Below are 23,858 nucleotides of genomic sequence, written 5' to 3' on the forward strand. Positions count from 1 at the left end.
ATCCAGGCTGATGAAGGCTGATAGCCAGAAACCGGTCCTTGGATGCTTGTTTCCGGTCTGGGAAAGACATGGCTTGGTAGTTCGGATTGGATTGTTCCCATGAGGCACAGGGTCAGAGCTGATTTGCATATAGCCAGTGTCTAACCCAGGGTGGTGTGGAGTGCAAAAAAACGATGGATTTAGGCCCAGATCCGTGTACTGGGGTGAATGTATGACATTGTTCTACATTCTGTCCATCAACTGTGTTTTTTGCAATTTTCACCCCGAGTGTGCTGGGTATACTCAGACGTGAGTCCCAGGCTCTCCACACCACTGGAGTCAAGCTATCCAGGCTGATGAAGGCTGATAGCCAGAAACCGGTCCTTGTATGCTTGATTCCGGTCGGGGAAAGACATGGCTTGGTAGTTCGGACTGGACTGTTCCCATGAGGCACAGGGTCAGAGCTGATTTGCATATAGCCAGTGTCTAACCCAGGGTGGTGTGGAGTGCAAAAAAACGATGGATTTAGGCCCAGATCCTTGTACTGGGGTGAATGTATGACATTGTTCTACATTCTGTGCAGCAACTGTGTTTTTTGCAATTTTCATTAGAGAGTAGCCATGAAGTATAGAACTACCTGGGCATATTCTGCTAGGATATGATCCAGACTAAAATGCATCTGCAGTTTAAGCTCCTGAGTACTGTGCTGCGTTGGCGTCTGTACTCATTGCAGTTTGTGTGTCTGTGGTGGGTGTGTTCTTGAGTTTGTCTCGTGTACAGACAGCTGTACTATATGTAATGTGTGCTCTATGCCAAATTTGAGTGTCACCTTTTCTCTTCTCTTGGAGCTGTCCATGACACGGGTCACTGCTCATGAGAAAGCTGCACATCAGGGTTTTTCTCTATAAAAATCCTTGGCTAGAGGATCTCTTTGTCGAGCAGCTTGTTGTCGGCCACCTTAGGCTCAATTGCATCAGTGCTGCAGAAGGACAGCGAAGACATCTCAAGGAACGTCTGCAGTTAAACTAAGTACTGAGCAAAGGCACGTGTTTTTAAGCCTCGAGTTACTACATTTCTACTGGCAAATTATGTATAAAACGCTTAAGCTTTTTATTTTATTTACCATGCCACATTAAAAACCCCTGAGTGAAAAGTGAGATTAGACACACTTGCCTAAATCCACTTCTGTGTTCCTCTACCACTGAGTTCTTCAAATCTACCATTGAGCACCTTGCACCCTATCCAGTGTGAGCCTGAGCTGAGATTAAGGCACTGTGAGAAGAGCACAAAGTGCTTGCTTTATTATGCACAGCATTTTGTAACACTCATCTGCTGATTAGTGGCTGTGTACCCACTGCGCCATTCACAAACACAGAAGTTGCAGATATATTGTATTTTTTGTTGAGGTTATTTCTTGACCTGCAGTCTTCAGATTACATCAGAAGAATCATGTGTTTATATTAACCGGTGTACATGCCTCAAAGTATTTACATTTTAAGTATGTATGTTCTGTGGTTCTACATTGCTAAAAAAAGTAATTTTTTTATTTATTTATTATCTAAAGATTGCTCAACTTTTAAATTTGTATTTAAATCTTGGGCATGTTAGGCTGCCCAGGATTCCTGCTGGGTTTAATAACGAGCTTTCGTTCAGGCTCCTTAACACCTTGGCTGCTAGAGCTATTTTCCTCCGGTGCTGAATTGTTGTAGAGCCCATAGTGCATGACGAGCTCAGCTCGTCATCAGCACAGCTCCACTGTGCCTCATGACGAGCTGAGCTCGTCATGAGCATCGAAGGGGTTAATACTGTTTTAGGTCTCAGCCTGCGAAAGACTGCGCACATGCGCAGTCGAGCTGGCGAGACTTAATGAGATAGAGGAACTTTCACTAGCGAGGTTAAGCCCAGCCCCTCTTCTCCATTGGCTGGCGTCCTAAACGGTGGCCATCCATTGGAGAAGAGGTCCTCGTGACGTTCTTCTTTCTCGCTAAGCCCCGTCCTTTTCAGACTGGGCTCCTTGACTTACGTTTGTGGTAAAAGCTTTCTTATCTTCTTTATGGGGCCATCTGTTTTGCCCCATAAAGAAAATATGAAAGCTTTTACACAAACGTAAGTCAGGCCAAGCCAGTCTCAAAGGGAATCTGTTATAGACCCCTGGGGTCTTTACCATAGCCCAGCAGTTGTCACTGCTGGAACTGTTTACCAACATGGCTGCTACACATAGCCAACTGGTAATCCTTGGAGATTTTAATCTTGGTTGAATGGCACCATGAACGCGGGCCTCTTTAACGTAATACGTTCATGTGAGGGCCTTGGCCTTTTCCAGCGAGTCTCCCAGGCCACTCATATAGGGGGCCATTGGTTGGACTTGATTTTCTCAGAGACCAACCTTCTCACGGTGGGGGATGTTTTACCCATGGCCTGGACTGACCATTCTTTGATTACATTTTTTCTGAAGTCAGGCACATCGGTTACTAGGACATCTAGCCTTGTGAAGGAATATGCTAGCAGAGACTGGAAGTCCCTCAGCCGAAAAAAGGGCGAGTCTCCTGTGTTCAGGGTTGAAAAGTGCTTCTCCCCGGATGCGCATATAGAGGCGAACTACGCCGCTCTCTGCTCAAAGATTGTCTCGGTTTTGGACTCCACTGCTCCTTTAAAACTCCACAGGAGCAGGGGGAGACCTTCATCTCCCTAGTTCACAGACAGCCTAAAAAACCTGAGGCTGGATTGTAGGCAAGCGGAGAGGAAATGGAGACTGGCGTATCTGGACAGGGATAGGCTGGCCTGGAAAGTAAAGTGGACAGAATATAAGAAAGAGATCCATAGAGTTGAAGCATCGTATTTCTCCAAAATGATTATCGATGCTCCGAATAGCTCCGCAGCATTTTTAATATTCTGAACAGCCTTATTAGCCCAGACTGTGCTAAGAATGAGACCCCCCCCCTCACAGGAACTGTGTGAGAATCTAGCTGGGTTCTTCCAGGATAAAATTAATAAAATCATTGAATACTTGGGGGTAAAACAGCAACAACCCAGAGTTAACATCCCAGATTCCCCGATATTGGTTGAGTGTGATAGACTACTGAAGCAGGGCTCAGTCATTATTCCATCCCATTACTATAATTTCGAAGTCGCCCATGAGCAGGGAGGAGATCAGTCCCTTGTGGAATTCTCGCAGTTGACTGCAGATGAGTTTAGGGGAGTGGCCTCTGCTATTACATCTGGGTCTCCACTTGATCCGCTTCCACTGAAAATCTTGAAGGAGTTTGAGGCTGAGCTTTTTCCCATGCTTCGGCTTGTTTGCAACCAGTCGCTCTCCTCTGGAGTGGTTCCATCGCAGTGGAAGCGGCCGGTGGTGACCCCTTTACTGAAAAAGCCCACCCTTGACCCCAAGTGCTTGAAGAACTTTAGACCCATCTCGCTTCTACCTTATCCAACTAAGATTGTAGAGAGAGTGGTGGCAGGCACTCTTTATAGACACCTAGAGCAGCACAAGCTCTTGGAGGAAGTGCAGTTTGACTTTCGGCCTGCTCATGGTACCGAGACAGCCTTGGTGACCGTGTTGGATGAGCTTCGTTGGCGAGCAGACAGGGGTCAGGCAGTGGTTTTGATCCTGCTTGACTTGTCTGCCCCCTTCGATATGGTGAACCATGCCATCCTGCTGGATAGGTCGAGAGAGGTGGCGGTTGCTGGCAGGGCCCTGGGGTGGTTTGAGTCCTTCCTCCAGAACAGAGAACTAGCGGTGGCCCTCCCTCCCTTCCAATCCACCTCCTCTGCCATCTTGCATGGTGTTCCCCAAGGCTCAGCAGTCAGCCCGGTACTATTTAACATCAATATGAAGCCCTTAGTTGCAATCATCAAAAAATTTAACATCGAAAACGCCAACTACGCTGATGATACGCAGCTGATTCTTTCCTTGGAGGGAGATGATTCAACCTCCTTGGAAGAATTTCACAACTTTCTGTGAGACACGGTGGGGTGGTTGAAGGCTAATTCCCTGCAATTTAATGCAGAGAAAACGGAGGTATTATATTGCCCTAGGCCTAGGGTGCAAACTCCCCTACCTTGTAACTTCTGGCCTGGGGATTTTTCTTCAGCGGTACAGCCAGTGAAGGTAGTGTGATACCTAGGTGTTATGTTTAACAATGATCTTTCCTTGGAGGCACAGGTATCGAAACTGGCAGCTGGCTGTCTATCCATTATTAGACTACTGAGAAAAATACTTCCATTACTTCTGCCCCCTGACCAGGTTGAGGTGGTACGCTGTACTGTGCTCAGCAGGTTAGACTATTGTAACTCCCTGCTGTTGGATGCTCCGAGCTATCTTATCAATAGACTCCAGAGAATCCAGTCTGCGGCGGCTAAACTAGCGCTGGGGTGGCCGACGAGAGTTTCCTCTTCTAAAGCCTCGGCCCAGCTACATTGGCTCCCGGTGAGACAGAGGGTACAGTTTAAGTCTCTCTGTCTGGCCTTTAAGGACCTGCATGATTTGGGTCCAGTTAGCTTACAAAGGAAATTCAGGTGGCATGCTCCAGCCCGCAGCCTACGATCCTCTTCTGCTAGGTTGGTGACAATACCTAGGTTTAAGAAAACCAAAGCAGGAGGAAGATCGCTTGGCGTAGCCGCTGCGAAATTGTGGAATGCCCTTCCAGTGGACCTAAGCATTCTCTGATCACCTCCTGTTTAGGAGGAGATTGAAATCACTGCTCTTCCCAAAACTTTAGCTCGCCATTGGCTGCCTTCGTCGCTATGAGTCTGTCAGCGCCAGGATGCCTTTTGAGGTGAGAGCTGCGCTCTATAAATGTAATAAATAATAATAAATAAATAATAAAGAGAAAAGTGTCTGTGATGGGGAGCGCTTTGAGCGCTTGTTCCGATCGTGAGTTTGTGTGGCTGTGTGCGTGCAACTTGACACCTCTCCACAGTCGTGTGCAAGCATGTCCCCTTGTTGAAGGAGGAGGTGTGTGTTGTCATAAGTGGGTTAATAGCTTGTAAACAGCCGTGTCCACCTGCTTGAATTAGATGGACTCTCCGCCTGCTGCCGTGGAGGATTGGTGTCAGGGCGCTCTCTTGCTTCCTGCCCTAGTGTGTTCTCCGCCCCCTCCCACTCCTGTCACAGAGCCCTCCAGTCCGTCGCAGCGTCAGTCCTGCCGCCTCCCCCACACCTCCGCTCCGGGCTCCTGCGCTCGCGCTCTGTCCCGCTCGCGGACCCCGGCTGAAGACTGCCCTAGGACACGGCACTGCGCGTGACCCTTCCTGGAAGAGTTTGGTGTCTTCATCCCGGGACAGATGGGGCCGCCCGGGACCTTGCACCACAATAATCCATATCATTTGCCATAAAGCATTCATTTTAACATTAGCAAAGATGGCTAATGTTTCCCATGAGTTAGGAGCTCCTCGCACCGAACAGAGGGATTACATTATCTATGGAGCAGGATGGGGCCCTCAGAACAGAAAAATAACACTACCCCGGAAGCAGGAAGTCCTCCAGAACCTCAGAACATGGCGCTAAATGTACTAAAGTAGAAGGAAGAGGCTTGCGGGATTTCAAGGCTCCAGGAAGGCACCATACCTGTACCAATAATGCCGCAGTGCATGGTGGGAGGGTTGGTCACACAGTCCAAGGGCACTTACCGTCAGCGTTGGGATCACCGTCACCAGGGAGTAGACCAGCACCGGCGGGGCCCTGCTCAGGTCCTCGGGCCCTGGAAATGGCTTGGTGTAGGCACTGTCGTAGCAGAAGAAACCCTGGAGTTGCACGGGAAAGGTGTCTGCATATTCTAAGTGGTACGCCAGCACCACCGTCCCCGCCATGATCACCACCTGGAAGTAGAACATGGCCATCTTGAGTAAAGGTCAACAGACTAGAGAGGGCCCGAGAGGGGCGCCGAGGCGGGCAGAGACGACAGTGTGCAGCAGCTCCGGCCGCCAAGAGAGGGCACGTTAGACTGAAATGGATTGGGTCGAAGTGGGTGTCCCTGGAGCGGACCACAGCACCTTCATTGCACCCTGGCATGCCTTTGCCCCTCCTCGCGCCTGCCCTTTCTTGTTTCCCCGCATGGCTTTCTACTTATGCTTTGTTGCCTCCTGTAGCAGCAAATCAAGTCAGGCGAAGCCAGTGAATTAACGAGAGCAAGCGGTCGCACTCTCTATCGCGCCCTCCTCCCACCATTCGCGGGATGGGGTTCTTTAAGTTAGCCTGTAACTGCCTGAAGACTGTGTCATGCCATGTTTTTCCCCGTGAGGTAGGAACTCCCCGCACAGCGTACGATGGCCCCTCCTTCCACCTCTCACGGGATGGGCTTGTTTAAGTTAGCCTGTAACTTCCTGAAGACTGTGTCTTACTTGCTTTGTGGTTTTGCCTGCAAGCTGCCCCTTTAAGCTATCCTACCGTCTCTGAGAATAACGAAAAACTTGACGTGATACAAATCCAACTAAAAAAAAAAGCACTCAGAATTAAAATGTAGCTTTATTGGAACGCTCCCAAAGCGCAGTGATAACAGTTCTTTCTCTGACCCTTCTCAGGGGTATGTACGTTTATTTGATCTGCAGGTCGCACATTTATCCCTGCAGCATCTACAGTGCTGCAGTGATCCGATGGACTGTCTTATCTGCTTTTAAGCCTGAAGAAGAATGGCACCTTTTCATCTGATTTGTATTTGCTTTCAGATGTGGTGCTCCTTTTCAGTTGTCTTGTTAATGAAGTCTGATTGCACTTCTCCGGGCAGATGGCAGCTACATCTCCACAGATGCGACATTAACTCACTGGGCTACCTGGCTGCCGCTTCCCAGTCCCATACAAAACTTTTTTTATATGAGACTGACTTCATTCTGCACATTTTCCAGTCGTCTGCAGAGCCATCACTCCACCTCCCCCAAAAGTTGCCTGTCCCTTCCACTTCCTGTGATGAGGAGTTTGGTGTGTAGGAACCAGGGGACTGCGGAGGACAGAGCTGTAAAGTCTCTGCCGGAGAAAGGACGGACCCCCAGCAGCCTCTGAGGGCCTACAAGACCCCCATGGACTGCTACACGGGGCTTCTCATGACATGGGTGCTCAGCCTGCTGACAGGTAAGGCAGCCTGCTTAGAATCAGGCACTGGTCGCTGGTGCCGGAGGCAGGCGATACCATAACAGAATAGCACCCATGCATCTTTAAGACCTTGAAGTGCATTTCAGAAGTGAACAAACTGGAGCAAAGCAGCTTGTTGTGCTGTGTAAATAATAACCGTAGTGTGGTGGGGCGCCTTCGCTGTGGACCGCAAGGCGATATATGTCAGAGAAAGCTGCGTGTCAGAGGTCTGTGCATCAGTGTGGCAGATATCTCATAGAGGGTTCTGTGCACGCGTGGCTGTGTCAGAAGGGTCGGTGTCTCAGTGGGCTGCGTGGCTGGGATGCCTTTGTGGCAGAGACGGCTGTGGACCAGAGATTTCTCTTCATCTGCGAGGGCTATCATGTGCTTTAGAGACCTGTAGCTCCAAGGAGGTGTGTGCCAGAGAGGGTTGTTTCTTAAGAAAGACTGTATACGATGGGTCAGTGTCTCCGAGGGATATGTCCAAAGAGGGGTGTTTGCCGGAGGGGACGGGATCTCGACAGGGCTGTGTGTTAGAGAGTTGTGCATGTCATACCGGGCCGTGCGCTGGCCTACGAGGTCTCTCTGTCTTAGAAGGCTGGCAAACAGACTCATTGGTGTCACAGAAGGTTGTGTGTCAGATCTGTGTGTCAGAGAAGGCTGTGTGTCAGGTCTGTGTGTCAGAGAAGGCTCTGTGTGTGTGTGTGGCTCTGTGTGTGTGTGGCTCTGTGTGTGTGTGTGGCTCTGTGTGTGTGTGTGTGCAAATGCAATCGGCAGGGGCGTAACACAGGCCCCTGCAGCCCCTGCAGTGCGGGGGGCCCTCACCCTCCAGGGGGCCCCGTCAGCATCGCACTTCTGCTGGGGAGCTCTAGATTGTGTCCGGAGGGGGCCCCTTCACGTACCCTGCAGGGGGGCCCCCTCAAGGCTAGTTACGCCACTGGCAATAGGTCTCGCGTTTGCGAGAGATTAAGCTATTGGCATTGTAAATGACAATGCCATTTATTTATCTGTTTTCAAAACCAACACATAAATAAAAATGTTGTCATTTACAATGCCGATAGCTCTAACTTTTGCAAAGGCGAGACCGTTGCATTGTAAATGCTTGTCTGATTGGTGTTCAGATCTATTGTGATGGTCTATTAATGTAATCCATGTTGTGGAATTTTGGACTGGAAGTTCTCTTCTAATGAGCTCCGTAGGAAAAGTACAAATCTGCATGATGGAAAATGGAGCTTTATTTATGTGCACACATGTTCTTAACTATCGTCAGATTTTGGGATTTTACGAACCCCGTGCATATGTTTTCACCAAATAGGAATGCTCCTCTCTGATTGCGCATTCCTGCTGAAAGATAGCATGCCAAAACACCCGACAGGAAGAGGGGATGGCTGGACCAAGAAAGAGGTGCCGCAGCGGTCTCCAGCAAAACGGGTAAGTTATACGAGTCGCCTCAAAATAGGCGCAGTTGCACAGTAGCTGCCTATACTGGTTCTCGCCCGTGCATGATGGTAAATGCAGTCATTTGTCCTGCCCCTCAGGGTAAATGTTGTGTTTTGAAAATATTCATTAATTCACCAACCAGACCCTCCAAAGTTATCTGTCAGGCATAGCACGTATATGAAGAGCACAGAACAGCCAATGCACAAACAGCAGCAGTGCAATCTAAACTAGCACCGAACAGGTGAAGCCAGACTCCGACCCAGGGGCTAAGATCGTCCTGCAGACAGAGCAGGAAGAACCCCTTCTGGAACAGTGCACATCTCATACGCACATATGTTTTGATATTCTCCATTTGTTTTTGTTTTTTTAAGTTTGCATCCGCAGGATTTCTAACATGCTGCATGCCAGCACTGCGCCTGGCGGAGAAGTGCTGGTTCACTTCACTTGATCTATTTGAAATCACACAGTGATAAGTGTGATAAAAGGCAGACAGACGGGGAAAGGCTGAGCACGAACGAGGGCAGAGGTGAGGTGGAAGGGGAGCGAAGAAACAGATGAGGGGTGAAAGGGAAAAGCAACAACATGGATAGGGAAGATGGCCTGAAAACACAAGCACTCCTGTGGAGTGAGTGCTTCAAGACAAATGAGAAAATAGCTCCAAAACCTTGTGAGCAGAGGAAGGAGACAAGTACTTGGTCCGTGCTCTATGGGAGGGCTAACCACAAGAAGCGGACCCGATGCCTGCATGCCATTACAAATGGCAATGAAGCAAATGAAATGGATGCGGAAGCTTACCAATGGTAGGTTTTGGTAGGTTGTATGCCCACTGGTTGCAAACAACATGTCTTGAAGAGACAACGCATGCACTGTCTACCCGAGATCTAAAAATGGGTCATCCTCCCAAAGTCTATTTAGACTGATATCTTCCGTTGCAAAGCCATGGGTGATATCACTCAAACTGGTTTGTTGACCCCTGATCTTAATCTTTTTTGGAGCATTGTTGTCCTTTGAAGCTTCCCTTTGGCAGTGCCCAGCTTTGCCCATACAGACTTCTCTATTGTCCCCCCTCCCAAGCTTCAGAGGAAGGACACAATTGACCCTTGTCCAGCTTCAGACTGCACAAGCCTGTGAGGTCCTACAAAGGGAGCAAGCATTGGCAATACCAATAGGTCCGGCTAATGAATTAAGGTATATTTGGTGTCATTGATGGGTTTGGGCAATTTACAAGTCATCATAAATGCACTCTGTCACTCATCCTTGCACTCATGCATTCATCCACTCATCCACTTACTCATTATTGCAATCACCATCTCACAGAACCACAATCAAACACACACAAACTCAAAAACACATGCAAGATAAATTAAAAGAATACAAATAGAAAATAGATAACATGCTGTCATCTAACCACAGCGAGAATACGCCTGCAATAACAACACTAAACATAGCAGTGGGAGTCTGTCTTGCAGAGGCATTGTAAATAGCCTATTTTAAAATTCCACCTTGGTTGCCACCTTTAGAATCAATGCGTTGGTCATCTTGAAAAAGGTAAAACAATGATACATTATGGACAGCAGCATTCCATAATGGTCTCCTGGTTTAGGAAAAGTGGCCATGTGGGACATGGCGTGCTGCAGATTAAATGAGTGGCACGTAGACTACCTGTTAGTACTGCTTGGAGAGCTGAAGTATCTTCTTAAGAAATCAGAAAATCCAGTCATTCTCAGGGCAAAAGAGCTAATGACTGATGTGGACTGAACCACTACACCATGCAGTACGCGGTCATGGATGAAAATGGAGTATAAAGGTCATTCAGACAGACCAGTGGCTGAACAAAGCTGACCCAAGGGCTCTCTATGTGTCAATATGGATAAATATATATATGGATGTATGCATTATTTAATGGGCTTTTTTGTCACAAGAGCCTCCTGACAGCCAAGAAGAGATTCTAACAAGAATTATTACAGTGGGGGAGGAGCCAAGCCAGCGACCGAGATGGCCGCATAGAAGCTCGGCTCCGTGAGCCCTCTCACTCCGCGCATACATCCTGGCAACTATCCTGAGCCGGAACGGCATATTTAAGTAGGTGAAGGGAAACTTTCACCGACTGTTTGCTCCTGAGGCTTCTACGTGCGGCAGACCCGAAGAAATGTCCCTGACTGCTTTGCGGCCCTCACGGAGCTGGGACCGGGGTGTCGAGTGAGAATAACAGCCGGCCGCAACTGTGACAACAGCGGCCTTTGGTGGAGGTGAGGAGTCGGCCGGAGGGCGCCGGAGGTTTGATGGGCCGATGGCGACAGTGACGACCCAGTCCATCTAGCGGAGTGCCTCGTGGGAATGCGTGGCAAAGCAGGATCGAGGGGAGTGTATGATATTTTGCCCCCTTTCCAGTGTTGTGTCCGGGCATAACTAAGGACTTCCCCCAGAATCGGCGGGCGGCTCCCGGGGAGCGGCTGAGATTTTGTTTAGCCCTCTGGTGGCTCTTCTCCGGGAAGCCTGCCTTGACTTTTTGGGTCCTCGCTGTGAATCCTGTTGCGCCCTGGTGTGGGGCCCGGTCCCGAGGTGAGGTGAAGAAGGACGAGGCCGGATCAGCGAAGATGGTGGCTGGCACCCTCTTACGCAGACCACATCCGGATAGAAAAGCTGCCGTGTGGGAGAGTTCAGGGGTCTGGTGGCACGAGAAAGAGCCCACGTCCAAAGATATATTGGCTGCTCTAACGACCCTGCATGCGACCCTGATCCGTAACGCCCGGGACCTGGGAAGAAGGATGGCCGCCATTGTTGTCCCGCCGTTCCACACGGGCACAGTTCGATCTCAAGGTAGTGCCGACGTGCCCGCCTCTATGTCGGTGAAGAGTGCTCCAGCTACGCCTAGGTTCGTGGAGACGCTGGAAGACCCGGCTCACGAGATCGCCTTGGACAGATCTGTAGTACATGTGAGTGACTCGTCGGGGCACATATCTACTCAGCGGCTGGAGAAACAATGCCGATCTATGTCTTGGGCTGCCCCGGCGACGTCTCAGCGCTTGCCAGATGGTGTGACTCTCTCTCCTTGGATGGTGAGACTGTGTTCGGACTTGAGGATGTTTTCGGGGTCTATACCGACACAGACGGATTTCCGCCATACATATTCGGCTGGGTTTTGGTTGCTGAAGTCCCATGGAGTAATAACACGTCCCGGTCCGCCCGGATCACTTGGACCCTCCACGCCGCTCTGTATGCCGATTGATAAGTGGACATATGTTGGTACTACTGTTAGAAAAGGCCTGGGGTGATACCGTCTAGGATCCAGTGGACTTATTGATGGCTGACGGTGATTTGGGGGACACTCGACGGGGATTTTATTGACGATGCTATCGGTGATTAATGTTTTCCATGGCTATTCTGATCTTGCTTTTAGGATGTTTACTGGGCGCGAGGGTGGGGGGGGGGCCGGGTGGCAAGATCGAGGGCCCTCCTCCACTTTTTTCTTCTTTTCTTCTTTCTCCTCTTTTTCTATATTTCGGGTCTCTTCTTATTTAGGGCGACAGGCACGCTGCTGGGGGGTGGGGGGAGTGGGTAGGCCGTGGCCTTCTGCAGGGGTGCAGGGTAGGGGGATGGGGTCTGTTAATTTGTCCGTTATTTGTTTCTATGGCCCTTTTGTCTTTCTTCCTTTTTGGTGTCGTCGTTTTTCATGTTTCCTACAGTATGTTTAGTTTTGAGGGGTGGGGTGCAGCTTTGCTATGGAACGGGTTTGTGTTCCCATTTATCTGACTCGTATACCTTACCCCCAATACTTCAATTGTATTTGCACTATTTGCGGATTTCCTGATTCATGCTTGTTATTGTAGGACCATGTATGACCGTATGGCATTGACTCTTAGTTTTTCTTTATTGTAAAATGAACCTTCATGAATCCTGAATTTCGGCCAGTACGCTTGAAGACAAGTCATATCCTGGACACTTGTTAGACCCCGGTTTTCGGGCTGCTATATTTTCCCACATTGATTTGCTGTACTTATGACTTGACTAGCGGCCGGCTGGGGTGGTTGTAGGCCCATGCTTGTATTTGCTTGACGTAATAATAAAGGTTCCCCAAAAAATAAAAGAATTATTACAGTGCAAATCCTTCGCTACAAATGTAATCTATGACATTTCACATAACAACATATCTATCTGCAGGCCTTAAAGACCTTTTGCATATTTACATAAGTTTTGTGAACTGGCTACCAAGGCTTAGTTTTTTTCTAGTTCCAGTACCCCCTGGGCCCCCACTCTGCCTATTCCTTACTTTTGTATTTTACATTTACTGCAGTAGTGTGAAGGACTGGTTCTTTAAGACCCAGCGGTGCCAGGGCACAACACCTGAAACCTTCGTGGGTAACCTGCTCCGGCGTACGGATCACAGAGACACGGGACACTTCCTTCAACGTCAAAGATTCAAGGTTTATTTGCTGCAGGGAACACAGAGATCACGGCAAGTACACAGCGTGCAACTTGGGGAGACTGCTTCAAATTGGTTCTGTGGATCGCTCCTTTTATACAGTTTTTACCCATAGGATTACATTGAACACAAAAGTTTACAACCCGGTTCCCACCATTATCCCCCAGAGGGGTCGCTTTGGTCACTTTGAAACACATCAGGTCCGGAACATAAGTGCGGAAACATTTGGCGGTTCCCAACTGTAAAAACCATCTTCCCACCATTAGCAAATTCCAATCATCAGTAAAACAGATCGGAATAGGAACAAAGACAGGTGCAGAGGAAGACGGAGACAGTGGGGAGATCGGAAAAGGGTGTAAAAGGGGAGGTATCGGGAAACACGAGATACAGGCATCAAAGGGACGTGCCTAATGAGATGCACGGCTGAGACAATAAGTCCGTGCGGCAAGATGAGCCTCGAGCGGCGCCATCTGCCTTACAGTAGCAACCCCCTCATCATAAAGACACTCACAAAGAACATGTGTCTTCCGCAAATATCTTTGGAGTCCCAGGGTCGCGAAGCGGACAACGTCCGTTCGCTGACTACTTGAGGGCAAGAGACAAAATGGATGCCGTATCTAAGATGGAACCCGTGGGTACAGATGAAAAACCCACATAACAAACGAACGGTTTAAGTTAGCACAGCGAAACTGCGCACACTTACTAAACTCGTCATTTGCGGTTCATAGATACCAGACTCGACCATATTCGTGCGAGTCGAAAACACCACTTACAATTGTCACGGAACCTCAGACGCTCCTTTTGCCCTCATGTAGGCAAGCACTAGTCGGAATCATATTCGATATTCATCAGACCATCGAGATGTTGCTGCAGCATAGCTCTGTCCAACCGAGTCCCCTTGGTAGCAGATGGTTGTCTCATACACGTTGTAGCACAGAGGCCACATAAGGCAGGACCACACTGCACACAAAGGCAACACGTGAACAGGAACACTACAACGACTCCGATGATCATCAGAATCTTCCAACCCCAAGTCGACATCAGGCCCCAAAACCATCCAAGTAGCGTCCAATCCCCTACATCCACGTGTATGGATTCGGAGATCTTATGCAACCTCGAGATGGCTTGATAGACAGTAGGAGCATTATCTGGAATGAAAATGCAGCAGCTCGAATGGATCACCTTACATACCCCACCTCGATCTGCTAAGATGACATCTAAAACCATACGGTTTTGTAACGTCATAAGTCTCTCCGCCTGAAGTTCTGTGGTGATATTACCAAGGGCACTGGCAGTAATATTAGCTGTCGATTCTACCACTCGAGTCAACTGTCTCAGGTTCCTACTATTGACCATAGGTCCCCAAAACGGGAGGAAACCCTTGAAAAAGTCTCCTGCCTCTTGACCGGCAGTATCCTCTTCACTAATTACGCCTCGCACAACTCTAGTCTTATGATAATCGGCATCTACAGTGAACGTCGGAGGCAACAGATTTGCAATAAAACATGAGCCCATGAAGTCTGCGGGCAACCATGTGTATGCACGATCATAACAGATAAAGTATGTACCCTTGGCAGCCAGGAACACAGGGGACGAGGACATCGGCAGAATGTAATTTTCAGTGCAAGCACTTGCTCCAAGTCGGGCTTGCGATCTTCGGCCACGACCCATAAGACAAAAATTACCAGTGTGGGGTACGACCCATATTGGAGGCGAGCTTTTAAACTGCTTTTCACTAGTGAACACACTATATTCACCTCTACTTAGGACCCTATAGGCTTGTACCTCTTCTTCGGGAATAAGCGAAGGATCATAGATCTCACTATCTAAATCCTCTATTGCTATCGACAAAGGTTTTTGATAAGAGGTAGGACCAGAGTAGGGGGAACGTGGTTCTCGAATGGGGTGGAAACCCAGTGCGCTTCGAAACATTGTTTGAAATGCTCGAGCTGACCCTTGGGAACTATACGGTAACACCAGATATGGAATTCCCTTATCCGTAGTATGTGGCATCAACCCACACACCCAACAATTAGTAGTGTTAACTACTAACTGATGCTGATGGAGGAGCTGAATAAAGGAATTGTTGCGGAATTCTACACGTCTAGCCTGCTCGTGTTCCGGTAACATGTGAAAGGAATGGGGAGAAGCAGTAGAGGTAAGATTAGGGTAAGAAGTAGGAGTAGGTGTAGCAGGTAAGAAGTAAGACATCGTGTAATACACCCCACCCGCCAATAATGCAGAAGCAGTCAAAAACAATACAAACAGTTGGAATATGAAGCATTTGGTACGACTGAGTTGCTGCAGCTTGAATCTGTGGACTTGAGCTCCCTCCAAATCATTCAGCTTCGAGAATGCCATTCCCTACGACCGTCCGCAACGTTTCTTGACGCACTTCGTTCTGTGCAGCAATAGTCAATCCCTAGGAGTTCCTAGGAACCGACGGCCTTTAACCTAGCGTCAAGACCTACTGTCCAGAAGGAAGTACGCGCGCGGCCCTACGGCCTTCAATGCACAATATGTACGTATGCAAAAACAAAGTCTCTCAGCTGTAAAGGCAAAAAGTATAAGGAGTGAAGCTCAATATATGTACAGAAATAATTACAGTGATACGAAAGTTCAAAACTGATCACGGAAAACGGGATAATGCAGTTGTCAATACAGCAAGGCAAGATCTTTTTATTTGTCCTTAGTGCGAGATCGCAAAAAGTATCGAGTTTTCCCAGGACGTGTCTGCTCGTCGAACAGAGGATCCGTTGAAGAGACAGCGTCCTGCTGATCAGTTGAGTGTTCTGGTCTTGAGTCTTTTGATGCCAATTGTTCAACAATGTCTTTCTGCTGCGCTGAGGATTCTTCAACAAGCTGTGCGTCGCTAAAAGGCACAAACGCCGGCAATGTTTCTGTTTCAGATGACGCAATGCCTCTCCTTACCCACGGGTCTGCCGGCAAAGGGATGGGGACTCGCTTGGTGTGCGTAGCATGCACCCAATTCTTGCGTCCCTCAAGACGAACGGCAGTCCTCGTGGCCAGGAGCACTTGATAGGGTCCGGTGAACCTCGGGTCCAGGTTATTTTTGCGTGAAAAGTTCCTTGTCACCACCCAGTCCCCGGGCTTTAGCTGGTGGCCTGGACCCTCTGTCTGCGTCGGCAATGCGTCGTAAACCTGTTGGTGAATTAACCTCAGTTTAGCAGTCAAGTCATGCAGATAATCGATCAACATTGGGTACTCAAGATCAGAAAACATTCCTGGCCTAGGAACCCCCCACACATTCGCAGGACGGCCGAACACTATTTCATAGGGACTAAGCCCTACTCGGGAGTGTACAGTCGCCCTAGTTGACAGTAATGCCAAAGGCAAAGCGTCAGGCCACGAAAGACCAGTCGTAGCCTGAATCTTCGCTAACTTTAGTTTAAGGGTGCCGTTGTACCCTTCAACCAATCCAGCTGACTGGGGATGATTGGCGCTATGGAATTTCTGATTAATTCCAAGGCCCTTACACACACTCTTCATCACGCTTCCAACAAACTCACTTCCATTATCTGACCACACGACTCTAGGCATTCCATACCGAGGAAAGTATTCCTTCAGTAGGATTTTTGCAGTAGACAAAGCAGTATTGTCTTTGAGGGGATAGGCCTCGATCCATCGGGAGAATGCGCAAACCACAACTAAAACGTATTTCAGGTTATTGCATCGCTCCATATGGATGAAGTCCAATTGAATCACCTCAAAGGGATACGAAGGGGGAGCAAAACTGCCAGGAGGAGTTGGGGTTCCTTTGCCAGGATTGTACATTATACACACCATACAATTCTTCACCAGACGCTCAGCACATTTCGTAATGCCATCATTCTTCCACACAGGAGACAATAATTTGCAAATACCTTTCGCGCTAATATGTGCTAACCCATGCGCCATTGTCACAACGGCCAGCACATACGCATCAGGCAACATCCATCTTTTCTGATCCGACAAATCAATCCAACAACCATTCGCATCCAACTTTCCCGTACTTTCTTTCCACTTCGTCTTTTCAGTCTCAGTGGCCTCATTCTGAATTGCTTTCACACTCTCGATAGTGTCTTCGCACATACTCGATTCTGTAGGCCACCTAACCGAACTCGTCACATACATTCGAGTGCTAAGGTTCCGGGCAGTCTCCTTAGCAGTCTCGTCCGCAAACGCATTACCACGACCAACATCATCCGTCACCTTACGATGCGCACTACACTTAACAATCGCAACTTGCGTAGGCAAAGTCAATGCATCCAAAAGATCATTCACAAGCTGGCCATGCTGTATCTTCGTACCGTGCGACGTCAAGAAACCTCTTTCTCTCCACAATCGTCCAAAGCTGTGAGCAACACCAAACGCGTATTGACTGTCGGTAAAAACATTCACACGTTTCCCTTTCGCCAACACACACGCTCTAGTAAGAGCAATCAGCTCCGCAGCTTGGGCAGAATTCTGATTCAACCTTGCAGTCTCAACAACAGTATTCAATGTTACAACAGCATAAGCAGTAGTCACATCGCCATTCGGCAACTTAAAACATGACCCATCCACATACAAAGTGCCATCCGGATCTTCCAATGGGGTGTTTTTAAGGTCCACTCGACCTTTCGTTTCCTCTTCAGTCCTCAAGTAGCAGTCATGTTCTGCTACTTCATCTGATTCTGTGCTAATTGGTAACAAAGTTGCCGGGTTCAGAATGTTACAACGTTTTATCTGAATGTGGCTTGCCAAGAGCGTCAATTCGTACCCAGACAACCTCGCACTCGTCAAGTGCTGAGTTTTCGTTCGATTCAAAAGAGTATCGACTGCATGCGGAACCATCACCGTAAGCATATTATCCATGACCAATCCTGCTGATTGTCGGATGGAGACCGCAGCTGCCGCTGTTGCTCGTAAACAACTCGGCAATGCTCTAGCTACTGGGTCTAAGGTCGAGGAAAAATATGCACATGGACGTTGCTTACCACCAAAAGGTTGCGTTAGAACACTCAAAGCACAACCTTCCCTCTCGTGAACATATAACGTGAACGGCTTACCGTAGTCAGGGGTACCTAACACAGGAGCCGAACACAATGAATCACGCAGTTCAGAAAAACTTTTCTGACATTCTTCCGTCCATGGTAAAGGAGTTGAAACATCTTTGCACGTAAGAGCCACCAATGGTTTCGCTAGCAATGAAAAATTTGGAATCCATTGCCTGCAGTACGACGTGATACCTAGAAAGGCACGCACATCTCTTTGGGTTTTTGGCACAGCCATTCGCGCAATCGCTGCAATTCTCTCTGGGGTCAATCTCCTTCCCTCCTTTGACAATAAGTGACCTAGATAGGTTACTTTTTGACAACAATATTGGAGTTTAGAAGGTGACACCTTGTGATTTAACTCACAGAGATGTTGCAGCAACGACACAGTAGCAATTTTGCAAATGTCCTGAGTATCAGCAGCCACCAATAAGTCGTCGACGTATTGGATCAAAGCCGCACCAACCGGCAACCTAAATGCATCCAGTTGACCCTTCAAGGCTTGACTGTAAATAGATGGACTTTCACAGTAGCCCTGAGGAGCGCGTTTGAACCGGAAGCTGCGTCCACCGAGAGAGAAACCGAAAAGGTCCCTGCTCTCTTCGGCAATCGGGATGCTGAAAAACGCATTTTTCAAGTCAATCACCGAAAACCATGATGCAGAAGCTGGAATCAGAGTCAGTAGCGCCGTGATGTCAGGCACAACAGGAAATTGAGGAACCACAATTTTATTTACCTCCCGTAAATCGATAACAAAACGATAAACAGGCGGTTTTGAAGGATCAGTACGTTTAAGAATGGGCAGCACAGGGCTGTTGCACACGTTTCCCCGAGTCTCTTCAATAACATCTTTCTCGATCAAATCATAGATGATTGCCAACAGTGCTCGTTCACCATCAAGGGAGATACGATATTGGGGAATACGTGGCAGCCGCACATTAGATTTCAACTGAACAACATAAGGGGAGATATCAAGCAGGCCCACGTCATTTGGACCTGTTGCCCACAAAGACGCAGGAAGAGAACTCAATTCTGGTGGGAGCTTATCGAGGGACAAATACATGGGAGAGACTACCCTCTCTCCTAACGTAAGCTTTACACCCGTAGGAGAACAATACAGAGTTGCGTACAAACGTTTAAGCAAATCCAGGCCCAATAGATTTTCGCCACAACCCGTGGTTAAAATCAACGGAGCTTCTAGCTCACGTGGCCCAATTTGAAGGGGCAAAGGGCGCGAAACTGGATTGCTAACAGGGGCGCCAGAGAATCCAACGGAAACATTTGTTAAGCCAGACAAAGGTGCGCCAGGGAGTTTCGAATACATGATAGAACTTTTCGCTGCACCAGTGTCCAACAGAAAAGGCTCAACGACGCCCGATGTAGCAACTGCGACGTAAGGCCCTCTCTGATCAACCGGAACTGATACCACTCCCTCTCCTTGTCTTCGGCTGTCCTAGTAATTACTGTCGTCAGTTCCCTGATCGACGTAATAATCGTCTACATTATACTGCGCAAATCGTCCTTGCGATGATCCACGTTGATCGAAACAATTATTGGAATTGGATGAGTTATCCGAGCGATCGTTCTGAGCACCACGGCCTCTACCTCGTGACGTTTGCTGCGAACCACCACGACCTCCTCTAGTCGAGTTACCACTATTGCGTTCGTTTAAAACAGGGCAATTGAATTTAATGTGTCCCTCCTGTCTACAATAAGCACATTGATTGTACCCTAACGAGGATCTTTGGGAGGAGGAATCATTACGTGTTTGAGATCTGTTTGATTGCGGCTGTGACCTATTCTGTTGCGAATTATTCTGATTTGACCGCGGAGGATACGCTTGTTGCAACAACACTTTAGTTTTTAGCTCTTTCGTCTTTTTATCAGCACGGTCAATCTCTTCTTTCTCTCTATTCTCATAGTATTGTGCCGTAGCCAATATCTGAGCCGAAGTAGAAACGGCCCATGCACTTTCCGAATTTCTCAATTTATTGCTCAAATCGGGCAACAAATTTGAAACAAATTTATCCACAAACAACCTTTGACCACCCTCCGTGCCCATATCCTGACCACTATGGTCGATGAATGCTTCCTCGAACCTCGTAAAGAAGTCGGAAACACTCTCATCTTTCTTCTGCTTACAGGCTGACAACTTGTCCCAATTCACCTTCATAGCTGGCATAAGAGTTTTCATTAATGTTATGATTCTTTGAGGGAGAGCAGCAATCAACTGTTCAGGCTTAGCGCCACCAACTTGCAACCCATCTGCCGCCACAATGGCCGCCCAATCACCACCTAGTTCATTTGCGTGATCTTCCTGACGAATCTTAGCCCATACCGGTTGCGGTACGACATTGCCAAACAACATGTCGATATCGGCAAGATTCATTATCGTAGCATCTACGAGCTGCGATAATTCTTTGTAATACCCTGCAGGATTTTTGCGAGGGTCAGGCAAAGATTGCTTCACCTGCAACACTTCCGATCTTTTCCATGGGAGATGTATCCATACTCTCTGGAAATGCGGCGGAATAATAGGAATAGCAGTAGCATCGCCTGGCATCCACACTGGTGGAACTTCCCGCATAGGGTATTGGCCAGACTCGTCTGGTTGTTTTTCAATATCCTCAACAAACAATGCATGAGGGATGGGAGCAGGACGAAGAGATAGCAATCGTTCAACAGCACGTCGAACGTTGGTATCTACTATCAGCCCATTTGCGAACTGAAGCTGGAGATCAGACAGAGCGGCGAGCACCTCGTCAGGCGCATCGGCCGCTATTTGATCATAAAGGAACTTACACATTTCATTAAACACATATCTCTGGGTTGGCACATTGAATTGACAGAATGTTTCGAGGACAACACGGGGTGGACTTCTCTGCGGATTTACCATCCAACCCATCGCCATATTATATAGCGCAACGCGTTCTCTGTTTCCAGGAAGCTGACTTCGTCTCTGAGGACCATCGGAACCAGCGGACCCATGAACAGGTCCGAGCGAATGAAAGAAGCTAGCCGCAAGAGGAGAATTGCGACTTCGAGTAGAGGGAGAAGAATAAGACACAGGGCTAACAAGAGAAGGAGTAGAAACAGTAGCAACAGCAGGGGTTAACAAAACAGGAGCAGTAGCAAGAGCAGTAGCGGGAACAGGAGTATATGGAAGCGGAGGAGCAGTAGGAATAGAAACAGACAAGGGAACAGGAACAGACGGAAGAACGGGTGCAGGTTGAGGAACAGGCGGAGGAGGAATAGGTGGAAGAACAGGTACGGCAGGGACCACAGGAGCTGCGGTACCCTGTACGTACGGAGGTGGCGACTTCATAAGATAAGACATTAAGGGATCCTCAACTGGCTCTTCCTTCTTTTCCGACTCCGTTGGTAAAGCGGGGTAACATTTATCTACAGTCATATGCTGTAATCGGTCAAACACTTCCTTATCCTTAACCTCCTTATCTCGCTGAAATTGCTCTGCTTTCTTCACTATGGTAGCAACATTATCTCGCTGACTACGTTTATTCTGTCTGATTTCTTTCTGTCGGGCTTCTTTGCGCCACAACCGAAAAGCATCAAACATGGCCGGCCTTGACTTTCTTTCGAACAATTTAATCTCTAGATTGTCTAAGATCGGGGCCTCGAAGCTACCATGAGGTGGCCAACGAAGGTCGCCGTCCTTTCTCGTGTATTTAATCCAGTAATCGTTAAAGGTAACTGGGCCTAGCCCATGCTTACTATAGAGCTCATACGTGGGAGTTCCAACCGGAGGTATCGGACATGAGTCCTCCAATCGGGAATCCATACCACAAGGTCTGAAACAACTAAACAGAGTACTACGACCAGGCATCTTGCACACTAGCCGAGTTTCACAAACTTCAAGGGTTACGGGATTTACCAAGTCCCAGCAAAGAACAAAACCCTCGGTTTTTGGCGGCTGCAGTCGTCAAACAACACAACGAAGTACGCTAGCAAAGTGTCACCGACAAAAACACTCACACAGCGCTAACAACAAAAACACTCGCTAAAGTGTCAACAACCAAGAACTATGGGAGCGACCCACAAATACTTAACTCAAAAATCGATGGCGTCTCCAGGAAGGCCCGTCAATCGTCTCGCTATACCAAGGTCTACGCCAGGCGCCAAAACAGGTCTACAGTCAGGGCAGCAGTCCGTCGCAGCCGTCCGGAGGCGGGAATCTTCGCGGGAAAAGTCTTCGGGCCACTTATTTCGACAACAGGATCGATGAAGCGGAGTGCACCTTCCCTCGGAGATTTCACACGAAGTTCCTCACGATCGTCGGGCTTGGACCGGTACCACTGATGCAGCCCCACGTTGGGCGCCAACTGAAGGACTGGTTCTTTAAGACCCAGCGGTGCCAGGGCACAACACCTGAAACCTTCGTGGGTAACCTGCTCCGGCGTACGGATCACAGAGACACGGGACACTTCCTTCAACGTCAAAGATTCAAGGTTTATTTGCTGCAGGGAACACAGAGATCACGGCAAGTACACAGCGTGCAACTTGGGGAGACTGCTTCAAATTGGTTCTGTGGATCGCTCCTTTTATACAGTTTTTACCCATAGGATTACATTGAACACAAAAGTTTACAACCCGGTTCCCACCATTATCCCCCAGAGGGGTCGCTTTGGTCACTTTGAAACACATCAGGTCCGGAACATAAGTGCGGAAACATTTGGCGGTTCCCAACTGTAAAAACCATCTTCCCACCATTAGCAAATTCCAATCATCAGTAAAACAGATCGGAATAGGAACAAAGACAGGTGCAGAGGAAGACGGAGACAGTGGGGAGATCGGAAAAGGGTGTAAAAGGGGAGGTATCGGGAAACACGAGATACAGGCATCAAAGGGACGTGCCTAATGAGATGCACGGCTGAGACAATAAGTCCGTGCGGCAAGATGAGCCTCGAGCGGCGCCATCTGCCTTACAGTAGCAACCCCCTCATCATAAAGACACTCACAAAGAACATGTGTCTTCCGCAAATATCTTTGGAGTCCCAGGGTCGCGAAGCGGACAACGTCCGTTCGCTGACTACTTGAGGGCAAGAGACAAAATGGATGCCGTATCTAAGATGGAACCCGTGGGTACAGATGAAAAACCCACATAACAAACGAACGGTTTAAGTTAGCACAGCGAAACTGCGCACACTTACTAAACTCGTCATTTGCGGTTCATAGATACCAGACTCGACCATATTCGTGCGAGTCGAAAACACCACTTACAATTGTCACGGAACCTCAAGTGCGAGAATGCATTTCAAGAAAAGAAATATAAAGTAGGGTTGCCAAAAGAAAAATACCAGCCATTTGATGTTTAAAGAGCATGCAAAGGCCTCCTCTTGACACTAAATAGGATTGTAAATACAATCACATGCATTCATTCTTAATGTGACTTTTCAGTCTTTGTTCCCTTTAATTATCAGTCATGGATCATTGAGGCAGCCCGGAACACAATTAAAAGGGCTTTCTATTTATATTTGCTGTTCCAAGTACCACAGATGAGTGCTGAAATATAGGCTTTAGGTAACTGCTTATTTTTGTACCAACTGGGACATCAAAATAATAAGCAGGCAACCCTAACCATATGACTGGAAGTGTGTTTGAGGATCATCATAATATTTATTTCCTCCACCCTCGATCCCTGATTAATGCCATAATAGCAATAGTTTAACTTCTATCTTAAACACTACACCACCGTCAATAATATGCTGAGTTACTTCAAGTGGCTGGGAATGCACCCTGAATTCAGAGAACTCACTTCTCATTCTCACACCTCACTTTCACGCTCACCCTTCACTCATAGCGATCACAATGCACACACACTGATCACCATGCACTCACATCATTCACCCACTCACCCTGCACTCACTGTGATCACTCTGCACTCACGATGCACTTG

Source organism: Lissotriton vulgaris, chromosome 7 (genome assembly GCF_964263255.1).
Source record: "Lissotriton vulgaris chromosome 7, aLisVul1.2, whole genome shotgun sequence".
Taxonomy (NCBI): Eukaryota; Metazoa; Chordata; class Amphibia; order Caudata; family Salamandridae; genus Lissotriton; species Lissotriton vulgaris.